Source organism: Equus asinus, chromosome 10 (genome assembly GCF_041296235.1).
Source record: "Equus asinus isolate D_3611 breed Donkey chromosome 10, EquAss-T2T_v2, whole genome shotgun sequence".
NCBI classification, from domain to species: Eukaryota; Metazoa; Chordata; class Mammalia; order Perissodactyla; family Equidae; genus Equus; species Equus asinus.
The window spans coordinates 39,827,347-39,838,055 of record NC_091799.1 but is presented as its reverse complement, the minus strand read 5'-3'; the positions used below and the strand labels follow the sequence as shown (position 1 = coordinate 39,838,055).

At 33.2% G+C, this 10,709-nt stretch overlaps 1 non-coding gene across 1 annotated transcript; it reads right to left on the bottom strand.

The window, feature by feature from the left end:
- Positions 1-883: 883 nt before the first annotated feature.
- On the bottom strand, positions 884-986 carry LOC123289626 (U6 spliceosomal RNA). Its single transcript, XR_006533691.1, has one exon. It is a non-coding gene; the product is annotated as a U6 spliceosomal RNA (small nuclear RNA).
- Between the last annotated feature and the right edge of the window lie 9,723 nt (positions 987-10,709).

Genomic DNA, 10,709 nt, shown 5'->3' with positions numbered 1-10,709 from the left:
TTTTTTTGTGGTTACCACGAGGTTTGCATAAAATATCTCACATATGAGATAGTCCTTTCTCTGCTGATACCAGCTTATCTCCTTTAGCTTATGCATGTTCCTTCCTTTTCCTCTTTCCTTTCTATGTTTTTGTTGTCATAAATTATCCTTTTTTTGTGCTGTGAGTTTGATAACAAATTGAAGTGGTTTTAGTTATTTTTGATGCATTCTTTCCCTTTAGCCTTTATATTATTCAGTGTTTACTAACCTATTCTGATATAGAGTTGCAATTTTCTGATTCTGTCTGTCTGTTTATCACCTTTCTCAAAGCTTTATAAATGTTTGTCTTTTTCTTTCAGACAGGAGGGTTCCTTTCAACATTTCTTGTAAGGCAGGTCTAGTGGCAATGAACTCCCTCAGCTTTTGTTTGTCTGGGAAAGCCTTTATTTCTCTTTCACAGCAGAAGGATAATTTGGCTGGATAGGATATTCTTGGCTGATACTTGTTGTCTTTCAATATTTTGAATATATCATTCTACTTTTACCTAGCCTATAGAGATTATGCTGAGAAGTCCACTGATAACCTGATGAAGGTTCCTTTGCAAGTTATTTTCTTCCCTCTGACCTCCCTTAATAGTCTGTCACTGACTTTTGACAGTTTTAATATAATGTGCCTTAGAGAAGGTATTTTTGTGTTGAGATAATTAGGTGTTCTATTGACTTCATGTACTTTTGTATCCAGTTCTTTCCCCAGTTTTAGGAAGCTCTCAGCTATTATTTTTTAAGTAAGTTCTCTGCTCCTTTTTCCCTCTCTTATCCTGCTGGGATACCCATTATCCATATGTTACTTTTCCTAAGTGAGTCAGATATTTCTCATAGGATTTCTTTATTTTTTTAAATCTAAAAAAAGAATGAAATACTTCACAAAATTGCATGTCATCCTTGCTCAGTGGTCATGTTACTCTTCTCTGTATCATTTCAATCATAGTATATGTGCCCCCAAAACAAGCAGTAGACTATCTTTAGTGTTACTTTTATGATATCACAAGGAGAGAACAGTGGGTGGGTGATTAATTAGAAAAGTCTTTTTGGAAAAGGTCGTTAATTAAAGGTTAATTAGATAATTAAAGAAACAATATCTGTAAAAGGTATTGTAAACTTTTAAATGTTAGTTATAATTCTTATTGATGCTGCTAAATATTCTTTCTTTTTTTCTCCTATCACTAGTAATGAATGTCCGCAGCACTAAATTATAATTCCCTCTCTGTAATTAGATCAAATAAGAAAGTTATAGAAGAATAAAGAAAAGTAATATCAAGCATTTGTAGCAGGGTTTATTTTACTTATCTGTTGGACTATGCACTGGTACATGTAGCCCAGGTTAATAGTTTGCTTCTTTAAATAGTTTCACCTGTTTGTTCTTTTGCTTTTCTACATGTAATACTTTTTTAAAGGGAGAAGACTCAGTGATTTAGGTGAGTGGTTTTGCATTCAGAATATTTATCTATTAATATCCTACCCAGTATTTATTTACAACCTTTGTTAGGCAAACTGCAAGTCATCCTGGATATAGGTTGAATTTAATTAAAAATAAAAAAGACATGAAATAATCCAAATATATTAACAATGAAATTTAACTTAAAAAACTAAAAGAAACTTTTAAGTTAACTTTTAAGTTTCTTTTAGTTTTTTAAGAAACTAAAGTTCCTAAAAGAAACTTTATCCTTAAGGAACTTTTACATATTTAATCTCAAAACAAATAATTTCATGATTTTGTGATATTAATACATGACTTAAAATAAGTCTTTTGAGATTCAGTTAACATCTAAATGTAAAAATCAGCCAATGTTTACACAAACGTTCACTTTGTATTTATATAATAGAAGTAATGTATTTTTTAAACTGCTTATTTTAACGTTCTAGAAAATGGAGCTAATATATGCTATCTGCCCTGTACTGAACCTCAGGAACTAGGATATAAAACCTCTTCACAAAGTTGGTTTTGCAAAATTGCTGTTTCCGCCTTCATATGTTTTTCTCTGCTTTCCCAGGGCTCACCTCCTCCAGGAATCTGAGGGTCTAGATAATATCTAAAGTCTGTGTAGCTGGCAAAGCCTCCCTCCTTAGAAAAATAACTAAAGCCTAAGGAAGAAAAAAAATTAGAAAGTGCTATCTCTCACCCTTAAGGTTTCCTTGTATGCTATCTTTTCAATTGTCACTGGTAAAGCATTTATTTTCCCTACTGCACTCTGTGAAATCAGGAGCATTTGCAACCTGAACAGTAAGTTACAAAATGCTTATATCTAGACCAGGGAGGCAGATAAGATGAGTGGTGTGCAGAAAAGGTTTTTTCTAACTCAGCAACTTGAGATAATTTGGATTTGCTAAACTCAGTATTATCATGTAACAGCGCATTGTACACAGTGATATTAATTATTTAAAGCTAAACATATCACAATGTCTGCCTCATGCTTTTTCTACATAATAGTCTTGTCCCTATGACCAGAGTCCCTGGCAAATAGGAAGTGCTCAATACACAATTTTTTTTTAAAGATTGGCACCAGAGCTAACAACTGTTGTCAATCTTCTTTTATTTTTCTGCTTTTTCTCCCCCAAATTCCCCCAGTTTATAGTTGTATATTTTAGTTGTGAGTCCTTCTAGTTGTAGCACGTGGGATGCCTGATGAGTGGTGCCATGTCCACACCCAGGAGCCGAACCAGTGAAACCCTGGGCTGCCGATGCAGAGCATGCGAACTTAACCACTTGACCACGGATCGGCCCCCAACAATTTTTCAATAAAATACTTAGGTAGACTTTTGGAAATTTTAGAAAAATGGTATTACCTTATTTCTTGAAATACCTATCTTTTATTCATGCTTTTCAGCTAAATATTTTCAAGAACCCCAGAGCATGTATTGATCATGTGTTGATCATAATCCTACGCAGACTATCATACACAGATATCCTATACAGAAATAAGTCAGTCATTAAACACCTTCTAATGACAATTTGGCAGTTTAGTTAAGCATACGCTTACTATATAACCTAGAAACCCCACTCCTAGGTATTTACCCTAAAGGAAATGAAAATGCATATCCACAAAAAACTTGTACACTAACGTTCATGGCAGCTTTATTCATATTCATCAAATAATGGTAACAACCAAAACACTCACGTACTAGTGAATGGATAAAGAAATTGTGGTGTATCCTTACAATGAAATACTCCTCAACAATTAAAAGAGAAAAAAAATCTTACTAAGACATATAACGACTTGGTTGAATCTCAAAAGATTTATGCTGGGGCTGGCCCAGTGGCATAGTGGTTAAGTTTGCATGCTCTGCTTCAGTGGCTGGGAGTTTTCAGGTTTGGTTCCCAAATGTGGATCTAGCACCACTCGTCAAACCACACTGTGGCAGCATCCCACATAAAGTAGAGGGAGATTGGCACAGACATTAGCTCAGCAACAATCTTCCTCAAGCAAAAAGAGGAAGATTGGCAAAAGATGTTAGTTCAGGGCCAATCTTCCTCACACACACAAAAAAGCTCTATGCTGTGTTAAAGAAACCAGACGACTCGATTACTCTACTAATTTTATATTCTCTAAAAGGCAAAACTATAATAATAGAAAGCCGATTGGTGGTTGCCTTGAGCTAGTGGTGGTAAATGTGGATTGCTTTTTGTGCAACTTGGAGGAACTCTTTGGGGTGGTGGAAATGTTCAACACCCTGTGATGACGATTACATAGTTGTGCACGTTTGTCAAAACTTACTGAATTACACATAAAATGGGTGAATTTTATTGTATGTAAATTAACTCAATAAAGTTGATTAAACACTTAAAAAATACAAAACAAAGAACAGGGCTATGTTTTTATAAATGCCCCATCTTGTTATCGTTACAAGATAGAAGCTAAGGGAAATAAACTAAGGACTGGTAGTCTGCGAGCACTATACTATAATGAGAGAGAAGAATGTAAGAAACAATGACTGGCATATCATTATATTGTATGAAAGTTTTGTAGGTTATTTTTCCTTTCTCTTCCTTCTTCTACTCCTCTTCATTCTCCTCCTTCTCCTTCCCTTTCTCTTCCTTCTTCTATTTTACTTATTTTTGCAAATCAAGATTTCAGTGATCTTAGTTTATTTTTTAATTGATGTGTAAAATACATAAAGCAATGTGAGCAAATATTAAGAGTTTTTGGTATATGTAAGTCAATCCAATGAATTTTCACAAACTGAACATACATATGTAACTGAGACCCAGATTATGAAATATGATTCACTATTACCCAAGAATCTCCCTTGTGATCCACTTCTAGCTACCAGACCCTCTCCTGACTTCTGACAGCATTAATTCATTTTGTCTGTTGTTGTACTTTATATGATTGGAGTCTTAAAATATATATTCTCTTATGTGAGGTTTTGCTTGGGATATTCATACGTATCTTTGTATGGACTTATTTATTATTTGTTATTGCTGTACACATGGCTGGCTACATAATTTGCAGAGACCCTCTTCAAAAATTAGTTAAGAATTTGAGATGGTGACAGCAGAATATTAAACTAAACAAGTACAAGATCCTTCTGCGTTAAGGCTTGGACTTCCCAGGTGGCACTCATGTGACACTGGCCCTAGCTGTTCAGTATTTCAATGAGTAAACATATCACAATTTAAAAAATCTATAATATTGCCAATCAGCATTTGTAATGTTTTCAGTTTTTTGACTAATATGAATAATGCCGCTATGAATATTTTAATACGTTTTATTTAGAGAAAATTATTTCTATGTACATTTATATTGGATATATACTTGGAAATGGAATTTTAGGTAATGGAGTATGCATATATCCAGCTTTAGTATGCAATGTCAAACAATTTACCAAAATAGTTGTGCCAGCTTATAGTCTCACAGGCAGTATATAAGAGTTCCAGTTTTTCTGTATCCTAGCCAATATTTGGAACTTTCTGTTTTTCTGTTTTAGTGGAAAATTTAGTGGGTATGTGTAATATTTCATTATGGTAGCTTGTTTGCAAAAATGGCTGCAGCAATTCTCCCATCCATGCATACATGCCTCTTTACAATGTCACTGTGGATACAGTATGAAAAATGTAATATATTAATATTTGTTATTTATTATGCTAAACAATCATACATTATTATAGCTCCTATAATTTTTGAATATATGTCTCTTTCTCTGAGTTTTCAAGTTAACGATCCCTTTACTTCATCTGAAGTATTATTTCATAGGCTTCAAATAAGATTGTATTTTCTTCTCATTACCATCCATTAAACAAGGAACGATCTAACTAGATTCTGTATTTTCTTTCAAATAGGATTTATGACTTTTCTTATTGTCCATTGTCTACTCACATGTCTGTTTCAGATTTTCTTCTCAGATGGTGGCCAGGTTAGAGTTCACTTCCCAGACCTTAGGTTTCTGGAAGATTTTCATCATTTCTTCTGGAGATAATCTATACTGTAAATGACTCCAATATTTTTAAAATATAGAATATGTGGATAATTATTCTCTGTGTATACTGATAACAGCAGTGCTCCCACATGAAACACTTCAGCAATTTGGACTGAAGTATCCAGTTATAATCTGCTGCATTCAGACCCCTGATCCATGAATTTTATTCTAGTAATTTCATTTTCTGCCTAAAGATGTAGAGACATCAACAGACAGTGATTGGATAAAGTGAGAAGAGAAGAGTCATTATGGCTGGCATTAAAAGCATAGTATCTTACAGAAGAGAAGCGGTTGATTATAAGAGATACCATTATATGCACCAAAAAAATTACATGTATCATGATGATTCCTCTCATTAGTCCTGAAGGAAAGATGCTTGTATTTCTACATCACAGATGTAGAAATACTTTTGAAAATTTGAACAACATGACCAGGTTTATTCAGTTAATAATTATCAGACAGAAAATTTCTCAAATATTCCTGATTGCACAGTTAGACATTTTAAGTTTTATAATAATGTAATGAGATAACATTTCCATCATGTTGCTGGCAAATGAACCCAATATAAAATATCAATATCCTGTAAAAGCAACGTTTGTAAAATGTGTAGATATTTATAATTAAGGGATAGCTAGTTTACAAAATAACCCAAAGATTATTTGGTTCGTAGAACTTTCTAAAATCATTGACTTCATAAAGAGAATGTATTTACTTACATATCCATATCTCAGAGAATAAATATTTTAGGAGATTAGGAGATGAGGTGAAGTTAAATTATAATCTTGTATTTCTGTTTTTCAGAACTGTAATGGGAGCAACAGGCAGAATTTATATTATTTCTGGAGGTGTGTATAGAAGAGATATGTGATCTAATGTTATTGAGCACAGCGAACAGCTCACAATGACTAATGTTTTTGTACAACCACCTGAAAGTACTAAAATATGAATTAAATGTCTAATGTTTGATTTAATGTTACATTTTAGCACTGACTGCAGACTTTAATTGGACTGTGCTTAGTTATAGAAACTATAATCTACATCACTCAACACAAGCAAAGTTAATATAACACATTCTTTTATTTCTTAAAATCAGGTATAAAATGTGAGTGAAAGAATGACAACCCCAAATCTTCAAACCTTTTAGTTCTCCCCAAAAATGTAGCTTGTGTGAAAGCAAATGATTATTTGAAATAGCAGCATGAGAAGTACATTGTAACTGGGATTTGTTTTCTTCCATCATTCTCAGGGTTTTTATAGCAATTTAGGGAATAGTCATGTTAGAGAATTGTAACATATAAGTGTCAGAAGGTCATCTAGTATAATATTTTACTCATCTAAGTCAATCTCAGAATGTAATCCAGATGGCACAGTTTTCAGCCAACCTTAAACACAGCATTGTTCCAACTGCAGAAGTGATATCTTGAAGAAATCTAGCTGACTCACAACCTTCTTCCCTAACATTCTTTCTATGGACTATGGCCTTGACAAAAGGCCACTCATTTGTTGGGCAAGACTAATCACCAAAAAGTAGTTAGAGCCAAACCAAAATCATTCTTTATAACTAGTCTTAGTCCATTTTATTTTCTTTATTGTCACATGTTCATGAGACAGAAATTTCAGTATCAGTTATTCTGTAATAGAGTAGTTCTCAACTGGGACAACAGTCCCCTCTTGAATTACTTTGGAAATCCTTACGGGACTTGTTATTTGTCACAATGATTGTGGTGCATTAATGACATTTTGTAATTAGGAGCTAAGGATGACAGACAGATGCCAAAGGCAGAATGTTCATGTACATAGAAGAATTGACCCATATTGTAACACAAATTTTCATTGTTCCACTGGACATTCATTTAGATAAACACAAACTGTTAATAATTATCTGAGCCTTTATCCTAATGTATATAATTACAAAATATTTTTCCATGAGTTAATATACACTAAATTCTCCATGGAATGTAATAGATTACTATGTAGGTATAAAAATAACAATAATAAAAAGAAAATCTATGTGGAAAGAGCCCCAATATTTATTTTATATGAAAATCTAGATATAGAACAGTATTAACACTAGACTTCATTGTGTGTTAAATAAGAAAAGATATTTATTTGCATATACTGTAGTCACATATACATATATACATATAAAGAAATGCTGGAAGGATACACAAGAAACTAATAACAGGGATTAACTATGGATAGGCATGAGGCAGTCCTAGGCAACAGGTGACAATGGGCATGAGATAAAATAATAAATAAATAAATAAGCAAACAAATAAATGTGTGTATAGTTTTAGGAAAAAAAATGGGGCCAGCTTGGTGGCATAGAGGTTAAGGTCATGTGTTCCACTTTAGTGGTGCAGGGTTCATGGGTTTGGATTCTGAGCTCAGACCTACCCACTGCTCATTGAGCCATGCTGAGGCAGCACCCCACATACAAAAAATAGAGGAAGATGGGCAACAGACGTTAGCTCAGGGCCAATATTCCTCAGCAAAAAAAAAAAAAAAGTAACTACATTGCCTATTAAAATTAAGTAAAAACAATATGCATCAAACCTAATTTTCTTAAATTGTTTTGTGTTTTGTTTCCTTACTGGGTTTTCTAAAAATAATAATAAGTATCAGGCTTATCACAGACTTCTCAGTAATACTAAATCCATAAGAGCAATTTTTGCAGACCTTTGGTGACAAATAGTTAACCCCAAAATGTTTGCTGAGTCAAGTGTTCTCTTACATGTGAAGGCAGCAGAAAGGAAATATTCATAGGTATACAAAGGGTTAAAAATGCGATTTCTGAAGAAAGAAAAAAAAATTTACCTGTGTCTCAGCTGTCCCAGAAATAGAGAAAAATTTGAAGTCAAAAAGAGAGAAGAGGGCCAGCTCTTATGGCCTAGTAAAGTTTGGCGCAATCTGCTTCACCAGCCTGGGTTTAGTTCCCAGGCACAGGCCCACACCACTTGTCTGTGGTCATTCTGTGGCCGCAGCCCACATACAAAATAGAGGAAGACTGACAACAGATGTTAGCTCAGGGCAAATCTTCCTCAGTGAAAAAAAAAAAAAAAAAAAAAGGAGAGCGAGAGGGAGAGAGAAAACAAGATTTACAAGGAATGATTTTTTATTACATCACTAATTTATATGAGGTTAATACTAGAAAACCCAAAAAATGTGATGGAAAGACAACAAAATAAGAAATTCAAATCATTTGGATTTGGCTCTTTGTGTTCTGTTTACAGATGGTGATCCAGTAAAAGTTCATTCACTTTCTTTGTATCTTCATTAATTTCGCTAATGAAAATTATTACAGCTCCTTCATAGTTATGCTTTTAGAATATAGTAAGATATTTGTGAAAGGATTTGAAAATCAGCTAGATACTCTTTTTATAGCGTCATCTTATGTGTCCCTAATCCCAACATATTTCTCCCTCACTTCCTTTGCCTGATATAGAGTTTCAATCTTCCTAGTTGGCAATACTTCCCCTACCATGCAAAGCCCATCTCAAATTCTGCCTACCCAGTTAACCATACCCTATGAAATTAGACATCATTGATGATGTGTAACTGCCTTTTTATATTATCTATATTGTGCCATCATATTATTGTACAGTTTATTATTAGTGTATGTATAATCTACTTATTACTTCCTTCTAATTACCTGAGAGGAAAAAATAATCCTCAGGAAAACTGTCATTGATATGAAGGAAAACATATTACATAACATCTTGAGAAAATAAAGTTTCAAAATTGTTTTAAGGGAATGGTTTCAATTTGGTTAAAATATATCTGCGTTAGTCTTCCCAATAATTTATAGCCTCAGTCTAATTATGATAAAACCAAATTGAGAACCATTCATCAAAATACTTGACCAATACTCTTCAAGTGTCATAGTTATGAAAGAAAACACTAAAGCACATTACAAACTGCAGAAGATTAAGGAGAAATAACAACTAAATACAATGTATCCTAGACAGAATACTGGAACCCAAATAGGACATAAGTAGAAAAATTGATGACATCTGAATAAAGTCTGTAGTTTAGTTAGTATCATAACATTAATTTCATAGTTCTGATCATTTAATCATGGCTATGTAAGATGTTAACATTAGGAGAACGTGGGTGAAGTATATACAGAAATTTTCTGTAATATTTTTGAAACTCTTCCTTAAGTCCAAACTTATATCAAAATAATAAGTTAAATAAATAATAGTTTAGTAAGTTTACAAACACAAACAGAAGCCAAAAGGTTAATATGTTTAAGGTTAGTTACTATTCAATAAATGGTGGAAGTGGTGGTGAATTTTCCTTACATCTTTACAATTTCTATACTTTCAAATATTATTTGGCATCAGTTAAAATGTAAAGATATATAAATAGGTGAAAAATCAAAATACCAATTGCCATGCACAGAGTAATGCTGTGCTCACCACCCCCATGTACTCTTTTCCATTAGAAAAAGATTGGCTGAAATCAATCTAGTGTCCTATCTAGCATACGTATATCTAGTTGTTATGATGCTTGATTCTTTTTACTCTTGTAATGTCCTTTATATGATAGTGGACTATTGAAGAGACTGTGTCAGTTGGCCTAAAAGCCTCTCTTTTAATTGAGAACAGGAGAAATACTAAAGGGACTATGTCATTATGACATTCATAATTGTATTATGGTGGATGTATTTATAAATGCTTTTTCATTTGTTTTTACAACTTTTAGTCTATTTCAAAGTTAGTATAATTAAATGACCTTACCCTATTGGGTCTTCCTTAGTTTAATTTTTCCTTTTAAGAATTTTCCAGTATTACAAGTTCTCCATTAAAGTACCATATCTATGTCCCTATAATTTATTCTCACATTGAAATTTTTCATCACTTTCCTCTGTTAGTTTTGTGAATTTCCATACAGATGAATTATTTCTTGGTTTGCTGTTATTGTCTTCCATCCTTTCTCCATTTCCTGTGGATAAGGAATGGACTTTCCTTGCCATGATCATGATTTCCACTGTGTTAACTGTGCTGATATCCACAGGATGACTTTTGGCAATTTTTGTTAGATGTTCAGGTTCATATACCGCTCTGTGCATGGATGTGTGGATATCTGAGGGTCTGAGCTCGGCTTCTGAACCTCTTTTCAGCCATTTCTCTCTTAAGAATTGTCAGATAGCTCCATGTCTGATTAGTTTACTGTTATAAAATTTTGATGTTTTACCTACATTTTTTTGGCCATTCTTAAGTGTCATTTTCAGCCCCACAGATACAGTACTAA